The 14,129-nt window shown below is 52.8% G+C and overlaps 1 protein-coding gene across 8 annotated transcripts in view; it reads left to right on the top strand.

Moving 5' to 3' along the window:
* The first annotated feature begins 1,681 nt into the window (after window positions 1-1,681).
* KTN1 (kinectin 1) overlaps window positions 1,682-14,129 on the top strand; it is a 74,982-nt gene continuing 62,534 nt past the window's right edge. For 7 of the 8 annotated variants that reach the window (XM_066998591.1, XM_066998586.1, XM_066998587.1 and 4 more), the window contains exon 1: window positions 1,682-1,828. The gene's annotated coding sequence lies outside the window, so the exon portion shown is untranslated. Of the gene's footprint in view, window positions 1,829-7,843; window positions 7,961-14,129 lie in introns of those variants that run through there. The other variant, XM_048066184.2, reaches the window with a different exon arrangement.

Raw genomic sequence — 14,129 nt, 5'->3', positions numbered from 1 at the left:
GATTGAATCAAATGTCTTTTTCTGCATAGTTTGAATTTCTGCAGTGGGGTTATTTCTCATTTACTACTCTGAGAACAAAGTTGTAGCAATTTCTGTGACTTTCTTTAGCAGAAGTTGAAATCTTTTTGGTGCACGTGTGTGTGATATATTAATTTTCACTTCCCACCAAGTGTGGGAATTCACGCTTGTAAACAGTACAATAAAAATAATGCAAATAAGCAGAGGCAAAGAGAAAAATTTGGTCATCGTTGTTTTTCCCTAGCCAGAAAAGAGAGGCTGAATCAGTGAGGTGTTGAGACTTGCAGGGTGTTCATTTCTGGCATCGATAAGGATCTCTCATGCTCTCCTATAAAATGCTAAATTAGCAATACTCAGCCTCCCTGACTTCCAGCCCCACTGAGCGCGCAGCTTGTCGTCCTCTTGGGCCTTCCCTGAATCCACAGGTCTGAAGTATTTTCCCTGCGATCTGAGAAAGCAAAAATCCTGACAAAACTAATGACTTGGGGCTCCTGCGGCATTTCAAAACCCTTTTCTTTTTCCCCGTGAGTGGTTGCCTAATGTGGCTGGGATTTCAGCGATGATTTGCATTATTTCCTGCCTGCAGTCGGGGTATGCAGCATCGTTAGCCTCGCTGGCTGATTTGCACAGCGGTCACTCTCCAGTGAGTTTTGCCACTGGGTTTCCCAGCCTGCAGTAATCTGAACAGTTTATTGCCTTACGCATTGGGCGATGATACACAACGTGTGATTTAAAAGCATTCTCCAGTCGGCACCACAATTGCCTGCACGTTGCTAAAAGCAGAAGAAAATAATAAAAAAAATGCACCTCCCGCAGCTGAAGCACCTGGCTCTGCGCTCTGCAACTGCAGTAGCTGCCCGAACGACGCCAAGGAGCGAGGTTTTGCCTTAAACTTGCACCTTCGCAAGCGGGCGGTGTGGATGCTGCCAAAAAGAGCGAATTTTCCTGTGCACACAGGGCCGTTTTATTCCCTGTCAGTGTTTGGGGCTGTGAGCTTGAAGGTGAGAGAAACCTGCCTCGTGAGCGCTCTGGGACTGGTATACGTGAGGGTGAAGGAAAAGCTGGGACTTTCACAAGTCAGACCCCCAAAATCCCTGTAAGGTCTACCCTGACTGCAGCCCTGATACGTCCTGGTGCATGCCGCACGCAGGGCTGCTTCTCAGGGGATTTACACTGCAGATCCAGGCAGTTTTGAGGCAATTAAGGGAAATTTAAGGGCAGTGGGCTCACGTTGATAAAATAAACGGGAGCAAGAGGGCACAGCTGGCCTGCACACCCATGCGTTGGCTGCTCTCCACAAGCACCAAGGCCGGAGGGTGTCAGAGCTCGGCTTCCCCTGCATCTTCCCCGCTCCGTGCCTCGCTTTCCCCATCTGTAAAATGGATGTAAAAAGCCTTTTCTGGAGCCTGCAGCCCACAAAGGGGGAGGCTGTTTTGTGCCCCACGCTGTCCCCAGCCGGGGGGTGTCTGCGTGGGGGTGTCCGTGTGGGGAAATCTCAGCGTGGGGGGGGGGGGGGGCTCCTCGCGGGCCCCACACGTGTGGGGGACACCCATGGGGGGAACTGGGCTGCGTTTGGGGACCCCCACGCCTGTCAGGAGAGCGGCGATGCCGCTCCTTTAACGGGAGGGGGGCCGGGAAACGCCGAGGACGTGCGGCGCCGCCTCCTCCTCCTCCTCCTCCTCCTCCTCCTCCTCCTCCTCCTCCTCGTTCCCCGCCCGCTCCCTTCCTGCCAGCCAGCGCCGCGCAGGCACCGGCCCCGGCTCCACCGCCCCGGCCCCGCCGCCCGGCCCGGCCCGGCCCCGGCCTCACGGTGAGTCCGGCCCGCCCGGGGTGTGTGTGTGGGGGGAGAAGCCCGGTCCCGGCCATGTTCCCAGCCCCGAGCAGCCGGGGCCGGGCCCTGCCCGCGGCCTGCAGGGCGGGCCTAGGCCTCGGCCGGGGCGCGGGGCAGGTGCGAGGCCGGGCCGAGGCCTCACGGATCCGGGGGGGGGGGGGGTTTGGGGGCCGCCGTCCCCAGCGTGTGGCTGCGGCAGGGCTGGGAGGGAAGGAGGAAGGGAGGGAGGCCGGCCGGCTGTCCGGCTGTCCGTCCGTCCCTCCGTCCGTCCGTCGGTGTTTGCACTAAATCACTGTAACCCCCAAGGGCTGCGGGCGCAGGGCTTTGCCCCCCAAAACCCGCTCCGGGGATCGCCCCCCCCAGGTCCCAGCTCCGGTGCTGGGTGCCGAAGCTGGCAGGGTGGCAGCCCTGCGGAGCCTCCCGCGCTCCCCACGCTCTGCTTGGCACGGCTATTTTCTATTACACGCCTTAAATTATCCCTGCTGCAATGGTGCTGGGGGTGCCGGTCACCTCAGGCTGTCCCCCGTGGAGCTGGGGGCACGCTGCGGTGACGGGGTGCGGGCCTCGCATCGCTGCGTCAGGCGGCGCTTGGCGAAACGCAGTCGGCGTGTCCGTGGCACAGCAGGGTGCTCGGCGTGTCCATGTCATAGTGGGGTGCTCCACGGGCTCTCCCCACCTCATACGTTGGACCCAGCCATCGGTGGTGGGGCTGCCCCAGAGTCCTGCACTCCCGCTTCACGGCAGCTCCGAATTCCAACCGGTTAAGTGCTTTCATTAAGTAGGTGGCTATTAAGAATAACGTCGTGTCATTCCTTTTCTGCGTTAAGGGATGGGAAACGCTACTTTCTAGCAAGGTGCTTCTATCTTGTCAGTTTAACCTTTTTTTCAAGGCTGTGCTGTTTGAGGTTACGAATGGAAAAAGCTAAGGGAAAGCATTTCTTGCTCTCTGGAAGCGAGCAGTGGGAGAGGAGTCAATACTTTGCTGTAGTCATTTGCTGTTTAAAATCCTCTTTTTTTCCCTTTCTTTTTAGTATCTCCATTGCCGCCTCTGCCCAACAATGCCCATATGGTATTTAGCAGACATAACTGACAAGTCCTATTTAACATCTCCTCGTGTATGACAAGGCAGAAATCCCTGGCTAGAAACTCTTGAGCGCTGTGCAAGCGAAGAGGGGATTTTTCGGTTCGTGCGCTCCGCGTTCTCCCACATACTTCTCTCACCCGTTCCCTGGGTGGATGGCGAGCGTCCTGGTGCCTGGTTTGGGCTGGAAGCACCTCTGTGCTGTGCGGCCCTCCTGCCCGTAACTGCGCTGTAATTTCTGTCCACGAGCAGGCTATGCAACTCGCTTTGCCACATATTTTTTCTCTTGCCTCATATGCTGATGCTGCTTTCTGCATACTGTGATTAAAATAACTTTTGTGTGTAGCTGCAGCGGGGAAACGTTGGGGTTTGGATGGAAATGCTAATGCTCTGTTAGAGTTATCACAGAAAAACCTTTTTTGTTAGATTTTTTTTCCCCCTTCCTTATCTAGCCAGTCTCAAGAAGATGCTTTCTGCTGTCAGAAATAGCAGGAGTAGGAGGATATGAAGTATACAATTAGTTTTTAATTTGATTCTTTATACCCCGCTGTCATAAAACCCTTATTTTAGGTAAATTAGCTTGCTAATGACTTTGTCAAACACCTTAAAGGAAAAGCAAGGGCTTGATCAAGCCTGTGTAAAACTGTGGTGTTACTTGGTTGACTCTAGAACAGCCTTCACTTGCATCATCTGTTCTTCCTTTCTGTTTGAGGTTAGACGATTCTGGCTCATCTGGTTCAAAATTGTCTAATCATCGCTTGAACGTCGGTACTGTAAAGCAAAGGGTTAACCGAGTCCTTCAGGAACTGAAATTCCCTGCGAATTTCAGAGGCTATGGACACAGATTAAGTATGCTGTTGGCCGAGACCCTTACTCATAAGGACATGGGGGGAGAGGACATTTGTTTTATTTTAAGCACCGAGCTTGGTTGCTCCTAATCCCTTCCCCTTTTGCTGCCAAGACACCCACCTCTCGCCATCGACTGCGCTGAGAGCTTCAGCTCCCAAGTTTCGTTCCCTGGCTGTACCCAGATGATGTGCCTGGCGGGTCGAGTGCCGTCCCCCGGGGTGGTCTGGGGGAGAAGAAACGAGATAAAATCGTAGGAGGAGGGTAATCCCCACGATTTGCTCCAAAAATGGAGCCAGCAGGCAGCCGGGCGCGAAGCTGGGAGCAGAAGAAAGCCCCTGATCAAGTTTAGTTTCTGAGTTTACAGCAAACATCCGTGTTGTGAATGCCGCTCGTAACATAACTGCTTCTGAGGGGAAACGTGATCGGTTTATCCTTCGCCACCGTCGCTGCAGGAAAGCTGCTCCGGAGCCTCCTGCAGGTCTCAGAACAATCACGGTGTTTCCAGCCTAACGTAGTTTACGGCCAGTTTGTATAATTTGTGTTTGTTCTAGCATTGCCATTTGGTTTAAACAGTTGTTTTCCCTCCCTGAGGTAATTAGAGGGAGCAGTTGTATCCCCTTGTAGCCACTTGTTTTGATAGGTTAAACAAGTCAAAGTCTTTGTATCTCCTCCTGGTGTTCCCTCGATGCTCTCTCCTCGTTTACTTTTAGCATTCAAAACCTTTTTACTAGAAAAGGGAGTTTTACAAATCTTAGTTTATTTCTGAAGCTTCCTGCTCAGTTACGTTGGCAAGTCAGCAGGATTGGGCTGTTCTTAAAACTGAGTGGTTTTGGGGGGCCTGCTCCCTGTACTAACCTCTCCAAGTCTTTGACGTTCCTCAGGTGATGGCTTCAGACCGATGAGAAAGGGAGGTGCCGGGCAAAATCTGTCCCAGACAAATCGCCTCTTGCTAATGACTGTGCATAAACGTACGGAGGTGATAGACTGGAGAATTACCAGATCGTGACTCTTGGGAAGCTGTTTCTCCTCTCGTCCTTATACAAGATGTCCAAAAGAATAAAACACACGATGCCTTTTTTTTTTTTTTTAAAAAAAAAAGTATTTATTTATATTTTTAGAAACTTAAATGCTTCTTCCTGTTCACATGTCTGAACTACAGCTGGTTGCGGAGAGGTGGCTGCTTCTGAGCTTTGAAAGCTTTCCATTTCTCGCCAGAACGAGGCCTTTAAAGTAATTCTTACAAAATGCAGACTTGTTGACGCTTTCTGAAGGTTGCCTGTGCTCTCCGGTTTGGGAACGCTTCTGTGCCTGCCAGCGCGGGCATTGTCTGAGCACGGGAGGCTTCCCCCCACGGCACTTAATTGTGGCTTTTATTTCCAATTAGTTTGGAGCAGGAGCAGCAGCGGTTGCGTCGATAAGTGCCGCGTGCTGAACCGGACTCGTGCTTCGTCCTGCGAATCGAAGAGCCGGGATTTAGCAGCCCAGGGGGCTCAGAGAGCGGATCCAGGTGTTGCCAGATGAGGTGAGGCAGGGTGCAGGCATCTGCAATTGCTCCACGAGCTTTTTTTTTTTCCACATGAGAACAGAAACAGCTCCTGCCCCAGGTTCCCTGTGTCTGAGCTTGTCCTCTCGTGGTCGCCGCTGCCGCCTGTGTGCGGGAGTGCTGCACCCTAATTAGATTATATTAGAATGAATAAGTGAATCTGAACAAATGAGCTTACGGGGGCACTGTCAGGTCAGCTTCGGCCCTAAAAATAGGTACTGAGCGCAGGACAGGCTTGGTGCAGTATCTGTCGGTACAGCAAAATTGAATGGAGATTGCCTGTGAATGCATAAATTCTGCTGCCTTGCTGTCTCTTTGGCCAGGGTGCCCCGGTGTCTTGCTGGTAGGAGAAACGTCAAAAAGCCCTGAAATTTTGGGCGTTCTTTCATCGAAGCTTGGTGGGATGTTGGAAGGGGAAAACAATGGCTGTGGAAACTGTAATAATCTGAGGTGCTAAAGAATGCAAATCTCATGATCCTTTTTAATGCTTCCCGTCTAACTAAAGGTGATTTTTAGTAAGGCTCTTATTCGCTGTGAAAAACAGGGAAAAAGGGAAGAGGTTTCTGCAGTAACCATGCCTGTGAAAACTCTGGAAGGTTTCTTCAAACTCTTTCTATCACAAATATGAAGGATATTGGTTCTATCTGATGCAAAAAAAGTAGTTCAGGAATGCCAAGCCTGAAATTTTGCTGTGCAATGTGCGGGGGATGGAGGGAGGGGAGGGACGGGCACGGTGAGGTTTGGGGTTAATCACAAGTAAAATAACTACTTTTCTACAGCTCTCCCCCTTGTTTTCTGTAGCGTGCTTTGTTTTCCTTGGTGCTTTGTGTCCTGCTTATCAAAATTCACAGCTCTGCGTTCCTGTTACCGAACAGAAGTAGATGAAGTAAGTCTTCTCAGGAAGAAAAGGGGAAGGAACAAATAGCAGCTTTCTCTTCAAACTCAGCCTCATCCCCAGCTTGCTCTGGGGCTGCGTTGTAACTCAGAGAAAGTATCTGTAAATTGGTGGTGGCAAGCTACTCATTTCCTTGTGCTAATCGTCCCCGTTACAAGCAGCGTTGCCCTCTGCCAGCGTTAGCAGCTAACCGCCGCTGTCGTTGTCAGGCGTGCAGGGATTTCAGCGGTCCATGAGTTTCTGATGTAAAATTTTTCAAGAAGAATACAGGATGGGAAAAGTGCCCCGTGCTAACCCTCCGGGAGGGGACGCAGCCCGTCATCGGGCGCAGAGGCAAAGTGCTGCCTCAAAGTCCAAGCGTTCGCGGCGATCTTATCGCCCGGCGAGGCGAGGTCTCCTCCTGGAGCCGTGCACGCCCGGGTGCTGTAGGAGCTGCGTGGGCTGCGGCACCCTCCCCCGTGAGACCGCTGACCCCGCGGTCTGCGCCGAGCCGCTCGGAGCTGGGCGGTCTCGCAAATCACTGCGTCGCTCGCGAACTGCTGGCACGTCCCCGCCTGCTGCCCGAAACAGCTCCGCGCCCTCTTAACGCTGTAGAACCGAGGATATGGAGCAAAACTTCTCGTTTTCTTCAGGGCGTAGCCGACTGATGAGTTGAGCGTCGAGGAAGGCTTTTTTTTTTCTTTTTTTTTTTTGCTGTGTCAGAGGAGGTGTCCAGCAAAACGTGAGTTCTCGTTTTCGGATTGCAGGTGTTAACCGAAGAGCTGACCTTCTCGGGCTGGCTGCTGTCTGGCTCGTTGAGCGTTTACTGAATGACCTAGGGAGAATGACGCCTGCCTTCAGGATTCCCCGGGTGTTGAAGGCTTTTAAGGGCTGGTATATTTATGCCCGTGATTCATGGGGCTTCCAAAACCGCTCCAGCTCTCACCCTGCGGAGGGGAAGTACGCGGTCCAGCGCGTAACCTCTCGCTTAGCGGTGCCACCCACCAGAGCAGCATGAACTCAGCCTGGCTTATTTTGGGCTCGTTCTTTCGCTTCCAAATTCCGCCACCCCCCTCCCAAAGCATTTCGTGCAGCAGAAACGCCGGCTTAATTCTGCGTTGCTGGCTGATAGTCTTTACTCCCTCCCGCGTGGACTTAGAGCGGGGTGTTTCATTTTGGGGCAGGGACAGATTTAGCGCTTTCTGCTCCTTTTGGTGATGCTCAAAGGTGTCTTTTGTCTTCCTGTGACCACGTAGGAAGGAAGCTGTTGAGCCGAAGAGATAAAAGCATCCTCTCCTCTAGCCCCCGTCCAGCCCCGGGGAAATGCTGCCTCCTCGGTGACGTGTGGTCCTGCTGCCGGCCCTCCCCGGGGGGGTGTTGCAGGGATGCTGCTGCTCGCAGGAAAATATGAGTGGACTCGTAATCCATTTGCAAGCGCGGAGCTGTCGAGGCAGATGATGACTAAGCTCTTGCACAAGGTTCAGCGCTTTGGGGAGAGTGCCAGGGTTGGACCAAATCATGACTGACTGATAAGGGAGCCTATAACGCCAGGCAGCTGATAACTTTATTATTCCTGGTATAATCTGACCACTGGCTATGACTTTTTTTTCTTTTTCCCCCCCTCAGCCTGTTTGCTGGGGAGTTTCGAGTTGAAAAACCTTCATTCAGCGAGGCCAAAAAAAAAAAAAAAGAAGAGACCAACCCAGTCTGTCGGAGGAAGTGAGCAGTTCCCAAGCCTCTCGCGGCGAGCGCCCGGTGGCAGAGGTATTTAAAGGCTCTGACTCAGCCCTGCTTCATGTGGGCTCTCCTCGCTTTCGGGTCGGGCGGATTTCTTCCTGCTGGGAACCCGCCCTCTGCCCCCTTCGTACCGCTGCCGGTCCTCTGGGGCGTTATCTGTGCGCCCTGGCGTGCGCGGAGGATGGAGGTGCCTCCCTTCCCATTTCGCTGAAGGGAAGGCTGAGGCAGGCACCTGCTTTAAGCTTCAAGTAAGTCCCAGCGTGGCTTTTATTCAGGGATTATCTCTTTCTTAATGGCGCGAGGTGCGTAGACCTACGGACTGGTGCGTGAGCCAGCTGCGGCATTGCTTTTGCCCTTCTCTGTCCCGGCTGAGAGCAGCTCGGGGGCTGCAGCCAGCTCCCCCCGGCCTCTCCAGCTCCAAATCTGAGAAATGCTCTGGTAGAAGCCTCCACCGGGGCCAGGAGGGGACTCCTCTGCCTCGTTTAACTCGACGTACGTGGGGAGGAGGACTCAGCTCGTCCTTCTCTCACACCAGGAGGTCTCTCGGTGGGTGCGATGATGGGAAGCTGGCGAAAAACAGAGTTCGTGAGCGCTCTGTCCCGTGTCACACCTCCTGACCTTGGCTTGTGTGAGTACCTGCTGGGGGCAGGGGTGGCTTCAGCCGCGGTGGATTGATTTAAAGCTCTGCTGCTGCTTTGCGTCACCTCCACTGCCTCGTTTCGTGTCCGCAGCAGCGGTGGCGAAGGTCCTTCTAAGCTGCGCTTCTCCGTGTTCAGGCTGGGACCGGAGAGGAGTTGTTTGCCCTAAAAAACGTTTGCTGAGAAGGCGTCCTTGCCAAGCGTGGACAACGAAAAGCATTGTCCGGGTAGCATCTGGAAGTCCTGGGGACTACCGAGTTTCAGGGAGGTTTTATGGAGGGCGTGTTGGGGTTTCACGGGGTGCCGCGGGCTTTCCAGCATCAGCTGGAGGGGGGCACTTACGGCCCTCGCTTGTTACCTCTGCCTAAGGTCACTTCCACGTCTACGGCCTGCGCTGCACCGCTGCCAGGATTGGGTTGCTAAATGTAGTAAACCTCTTTACAGCTTAGTGCGTACGCAAAAATGGATTTTTTTTATTTCCAAGCAGCTCCGAATGGGTTACGGCCTGGTACAGAGCGTGGCCGGCCCGGCGCGGGCGGCAGAGCAGCGGAGCAGCCGTGGGGTGAGCAGGCACGCCTGCGCTCTCCGTGCTGGCGTACTTCAGCACGTGGATTTGGTGAGACGAGGAGCGCTGGGGGTGGGAGGGTTGCTCAGGCACGATTACGCCTCGCCTAACGCGGCCCGCAGGCTGCGCCGCGTCCTGTGGGGTGCCGGCTGATGGGCTACACATCAAAAGTCTTAAAAGCTTGTGAAGATTCTGGGGGAGGTGTTTCCATGTCTCGACCCCCTGGCTTCCCCCTTTTTTTCGCTGCTGTTTGTGGGTCAAAGGAAGAATTCCTTGGCTTCTGGCGTGCCTGTTTCGAAGTTGATTTCTTAATCCCCCCTCTCCGTTGCAGGCCACGGGAGCGAGAGAGGTGTAACCGATTGGAAGCAATCAGGCTTGCATCTGTGTGGTTGCAAGGAAATGTTTCTTAAATCCTCGCATGCCAGAGGAGGAGCAGATTGTGGGGCAGTAAAGCGAGGGGAGGGAGAACCCAGAGAAGCATGAAAGAAGTGACCTAAATTACTGCGCCTTCCTTTTGCTGAGTGTTTTCGGTGCTTTTTTTTAGAGCAACCTGCCATATTCTTAAACCTGTATTTTAATGAAAGCAGCAGTTCAAATTTGAACGTGCTGATCAGTTGTTTCGGGAGTTTTGGGGGGGGCAACTCAAGGATGTTGGGATATTGATTTGAGCTCAATACTCCGAAAACAATTAAATGTGTCTTTGAAGTCAGCGTAAGAAACTCTTACGGGGCTAGCCATTCTGGCCACAAGTGGGGAAACCCAGAAAGCCCTCGGAGATGCGCTTTGCACGCATCTTTTGGGGAGTTTGTTGTCACCGAGTCCCCGATGTTACGCTGTGTGCAGGGCTGGGACCAGTAGGGCTGGCCGAGGGCTGTTCAGGGTGTGCTGGGCTGCTGCTCAGAGGGATGCCAGCCAGCCTCAGCGTCACTCACCTGGGGAACCAGCAGCTGCGGGAGTAAAGTGGTTAACGAAAGCTCCTTCCCAGCACGGCCCAGGTGTAATTAAACCGCGTTAGGAAACTCTGTGCAGGAGCTGGAGCCTTTTCCCTGGTGCTGGAGGGGAGCTTGCTCTATTTGGGTCTTTAAGACCAGATGCACAGGTTGCCTTGCAGCCCGCAGGAACACCGCACTGCTTCCTGAGCGCGTGGGACCTTGGGGACCCTGGGTGGGTGACAGCATGAGCCTGCAGTGCTGCCCTCGATAAATACGTGTCCCCCCTCCAAGGAGGATGGGGAGGGACCCTAACTCTTCAGTTTCAGTAGGGGAGCTACCCCAGCTCAGCAGCAGTTTTCTTAAACTTCCAGTGTGCTTTTAAATGGAGATGAAAACGCCACCAGTTTATGCTTTGGAACGTGCTGGAGTGACTTGTGCGCTGCCAGCGCTCCATGTAAGGATTGCTGCTAAAGCCTCTTCTGTTCACCAACCATCCTGAAATGTTTAGCTGACATTTCTAAGGTTATCGACAGCATTAAAGGATCTAGCCTGGCTGTGGAAGTACTTTTTTGTTTGCTGTGTAACACCTTACTTCGGGGTAAACGTGGAAGGACAGCTTCGCCACTGCCTCGTACCTGGTGTGGAAGTCTTGGTGACGGGATCCTGTTCGTCCTTTGGCCAAATTTCGGCTGGATCAGGAAGTCACCAGGGTCGGTGCTGTAGGAAGTCCAGCAGCTTCTGTGGTCCATGTTCTGTCCTAAACGTATCTCCACCCATCCCCTGTGTTTGAAGGGTTTTATAAATACAGTGAGAACAGTGTTTTAGCCTGGCAATTGATTTTTAAATTTAATGCAGGTGTAATAAAATCCAACCCTCTTTTGCAGCTGTTGTTCTTGACAGTGTGACCAGGAATTAAAACCCACTGATTGCCCCGGCACAAGACTGGCGGAGGCCTCTTGCATCAGTCACAACATGTTCCCTGCGATCCCAGGGCTCAGGTTTGCCCTGTAGCTGAGCGGCAGGAGCTGTGAGCAGCTGCGTGGCCAGGTGAATTCAACCGCGGAGCTCTGTAGGGTGGCTGTAGGTACACCATGGCCACGCTGAGCAGCTCGTTGTGTTGAGGGTTGAGTGTTTTTTTCCAACTTGCAGTCAAAAACGCATTCGTGGCCTGTTAGCACGCAGCTGTTCCCATGCCAGCATTGTCCTCTGGCTTCAACTCCACCCTGCAAGGTACGAGCTGGAGGAAGCTGATGGGCTGGGTACGGCCCCTTTTTACTGGGGTGAGGAGTTCAGAGCAGGGGAACGCCACGATAGCAAGCAGTGCCAGCTCGGGCACGGCTCCTTGGATCTTTTTTTTGTGTCTTTCTGAACCATGACTAGGGCATATAGCATCGAGGGCAAAAATAGCCGTGCTGATGGAGTGCTTACCCAGCTGTGCGGGCAGGAGCAGGGGCACCGCCGGGCTGGGGAGGCTCACAAGCCCTACTTGGTAGCTGAGCTGTGCACGTTGATGAGATCTCTATTTATGATGCCTGTGTCAACCCAGAGGAACTTTGACTTCTATACGTCAAGTCCGCATTCCTCCTCTCGTCTAGCCTAAGCTGAAGTCGCCCTTTTACAGTCCTGGGCTTGAGAACCTGCTCTACACCCTTGAGCGTCAAACTCTTGACACGTCTGAAAACTTTTTACCGTTCTGAACTTCGTTCAAGTGATGGAAACTTATTTTCCCCCAGTTTTTTCATTATGCTGTAAGTGGTGAGAAGGGCAAAAAATCTTAGCTGCTGATTTCGTCTGTCTTTTGAGCTGAAGAGTTATCAAGACTTGAGCCGGAGATTTAGCCTGGGACTGAGGTACAGCGGTCTCTCAAATGCTGCTTTGTGATGCCCTAATTTAGCTAAATCTGTGCCACGTTTACAGTAACTTTGATGCAGCAGTCACACTTGGTTTCCCTTTAGAGAAAACTGAAATCACTCAGGTGCTTAGACATAATGTGTGCCATAAATAATAATATCTTCTAACTCGAGGTAGTTAGGAGAAACCACATGAAAGCAGCTGCATCTGATATGATTCACAATCGCTTAGGAGTTTTGATTTCCCTGTATGAGTTGTTAACAGCTCTCCTGTAACTTGTTGCCTCTTTCCAAGGTAGGGCAATCAGCCTTCTCCTGCAGGAATCCCAACGGAGGGAGCATCGCTCTGCTGCTCTGCTGTCGCTTCTCCTCTCGTCTGCTGCCGTTTAACGAAGGGATCGTTGAGTCACAGAAAGGTTAACGAAGCACTCTTTATTTTTTTTGTCAGCGGTCCAGTTGCTTTGTAGAGCCGTGCGGAGCAGCAGACTGAACAGAAATAATGGGGAAGTCTTGGTGGTGGAATGACTGGGGTTGTCATTTTGCAACGCCGGGGTAAAGACCTGCTTGAGCTTCGTGCTTCCAGCTGCCTGTAGGGTGGCTGATGGCAGAGCTCGTTGCAGGAACGTTAAATATCAGTTTCTCTGCATCTCTTGCATTGAAGTGTCGGAGCTGGGGGGATCTGAACCATTACGGTTGGTCCGACAGTGGCTTCCCATTTAGTACTTCAAATGGCTTTTATTATAATGGGCCTTTTGGGGCTTTGGCATCAGAAGAAGGGCGGATTGTAGTCCTTAATTACGAAGCGCGGGAACAAAGTGCGGTCGGGCGGACAGGCAGTGCTCCAGCAGCGTTTGTGCTGGGCCATCCCAGTGCACAAATGACCGTCGCGGGCTGCTGCTGAGCTGATTGATTTGGGTTGCTTTAGGTGAGGGTTGGAAAGCTCTCGTTTTGAGTTCATCACAGGAGTCCTTCAGGCTCCTTGCCCGTTAACGCTGAGCAAATCTGTCCCCATGCTTGCCCCGAAGAGCCTCAAGTGGAGGCAGAGACTGTGGGGAACGTAGCACGATGAAGAAGAAAAATAAAATTCAATCTTTCTGTATTGGGACACCAGTTTGTGTAGGTGCTGTGGCAAAATAACCACGAGGGAAGGTTTGAAGGTGGAGCGCTTTGGTGCAGCCCGGCCCCTTCTGATGGAGAGCACCAGGGCACCTTCGCCTCTGCCCTTCTCAGCACCTTCCTGCTGGGCTTTCCCTGCCCTTCCAGCCAATTCGGGTATCGCCGAGGCATTTGTTGTGCAGCAGCAGGTGGGGGTATCTCGCATCGCCGTGCTCCGAGGAAGGGCCCCAGGTGGGTGTTTGAGTCGTGCAGGATGGAGCTGGGGCCGAGCAACGCGCCCGGAGCTGCGGGCTGCTGGGAGGGAGACGGAAAATATAAAACTCCTCCGCTGGCTTGAGGCTCGCTTCGTTTTTTTCCTCTTCCCCAGAGCTGCCGAGGCTACGTGGTGGCTGGCGTACGTATGGGAGCACATTCTCCTGTTGGGAATGTTAAAAATACACGCTACAATTTTCCCTTTCCACATACCAAAATATATTAATGTGCTGGTGCTTTGATTAGTCATTTCCTTTTCCTTTGTTCCTCTTGCAACAGGGTAGAGGACTGCAGGCACATGCTGAAGTGAAATCTTTGTGTGGTTAAGAAATCTTATGCGAAATAGATTCTCCTGGGCTAATACCTGTCTTGGCAGAGGATGATTTCTGCTCTCATCCATTAAACGCGCGCTTAAAAATAAGTCTGGATAAAGTTGCTTTGATGGTATTCACGCTCAAAATACCTTTGATTTAGTTTTATAGGGAAAAGAAATTCTGAGATGAACCAAGTTAATACTTTTTTCACTAAGAATGGGATTTTTTCTCGCAGGAAAACCGTGTTGGGTTGTTGCAGGAAAACTTCCAAATTCCCTCGTTTCTTCCGAGGCTCCTTGTCCGCCTCCTATCGCGTCGCCTCCCCCTCCCCACGTTGGTGCGAGACCTCCTTCACCGTGGGCTTTGCCAAAAGCCCTGGTGTGGCATCGTTAGGGTGTACGCGGCTCGACTGTGGGGCTGCTCCGGCAGTCCCCGCGCCTTCGGGGCGTGGAGGTACAAAGGTTAACCAATTCTGCCGCGCCAACCTGCGCTGGCATTGCCCCGAGCCGCCCGCCAGCCCTTCAAGGTC

This window comes from Anser cygnoides, chromosome 5, assembly GCF_040182565.1.
Source record: "Anser cygnoides isolate HZ-2024a breed goose chromosome 5, Taihu_goose_T2T_genome, whole genome shotgun sequence".
NCBI classification, from domain to species: domain Eukaryota; kingdom Metazoa; phylum Chordata; class Aves; order Anseriformes; family Anatidae; genus Anser; species Anser cygnoides.
This window is presented reverse-complemented; position numbering and strand designations above follow the sequence as displayed.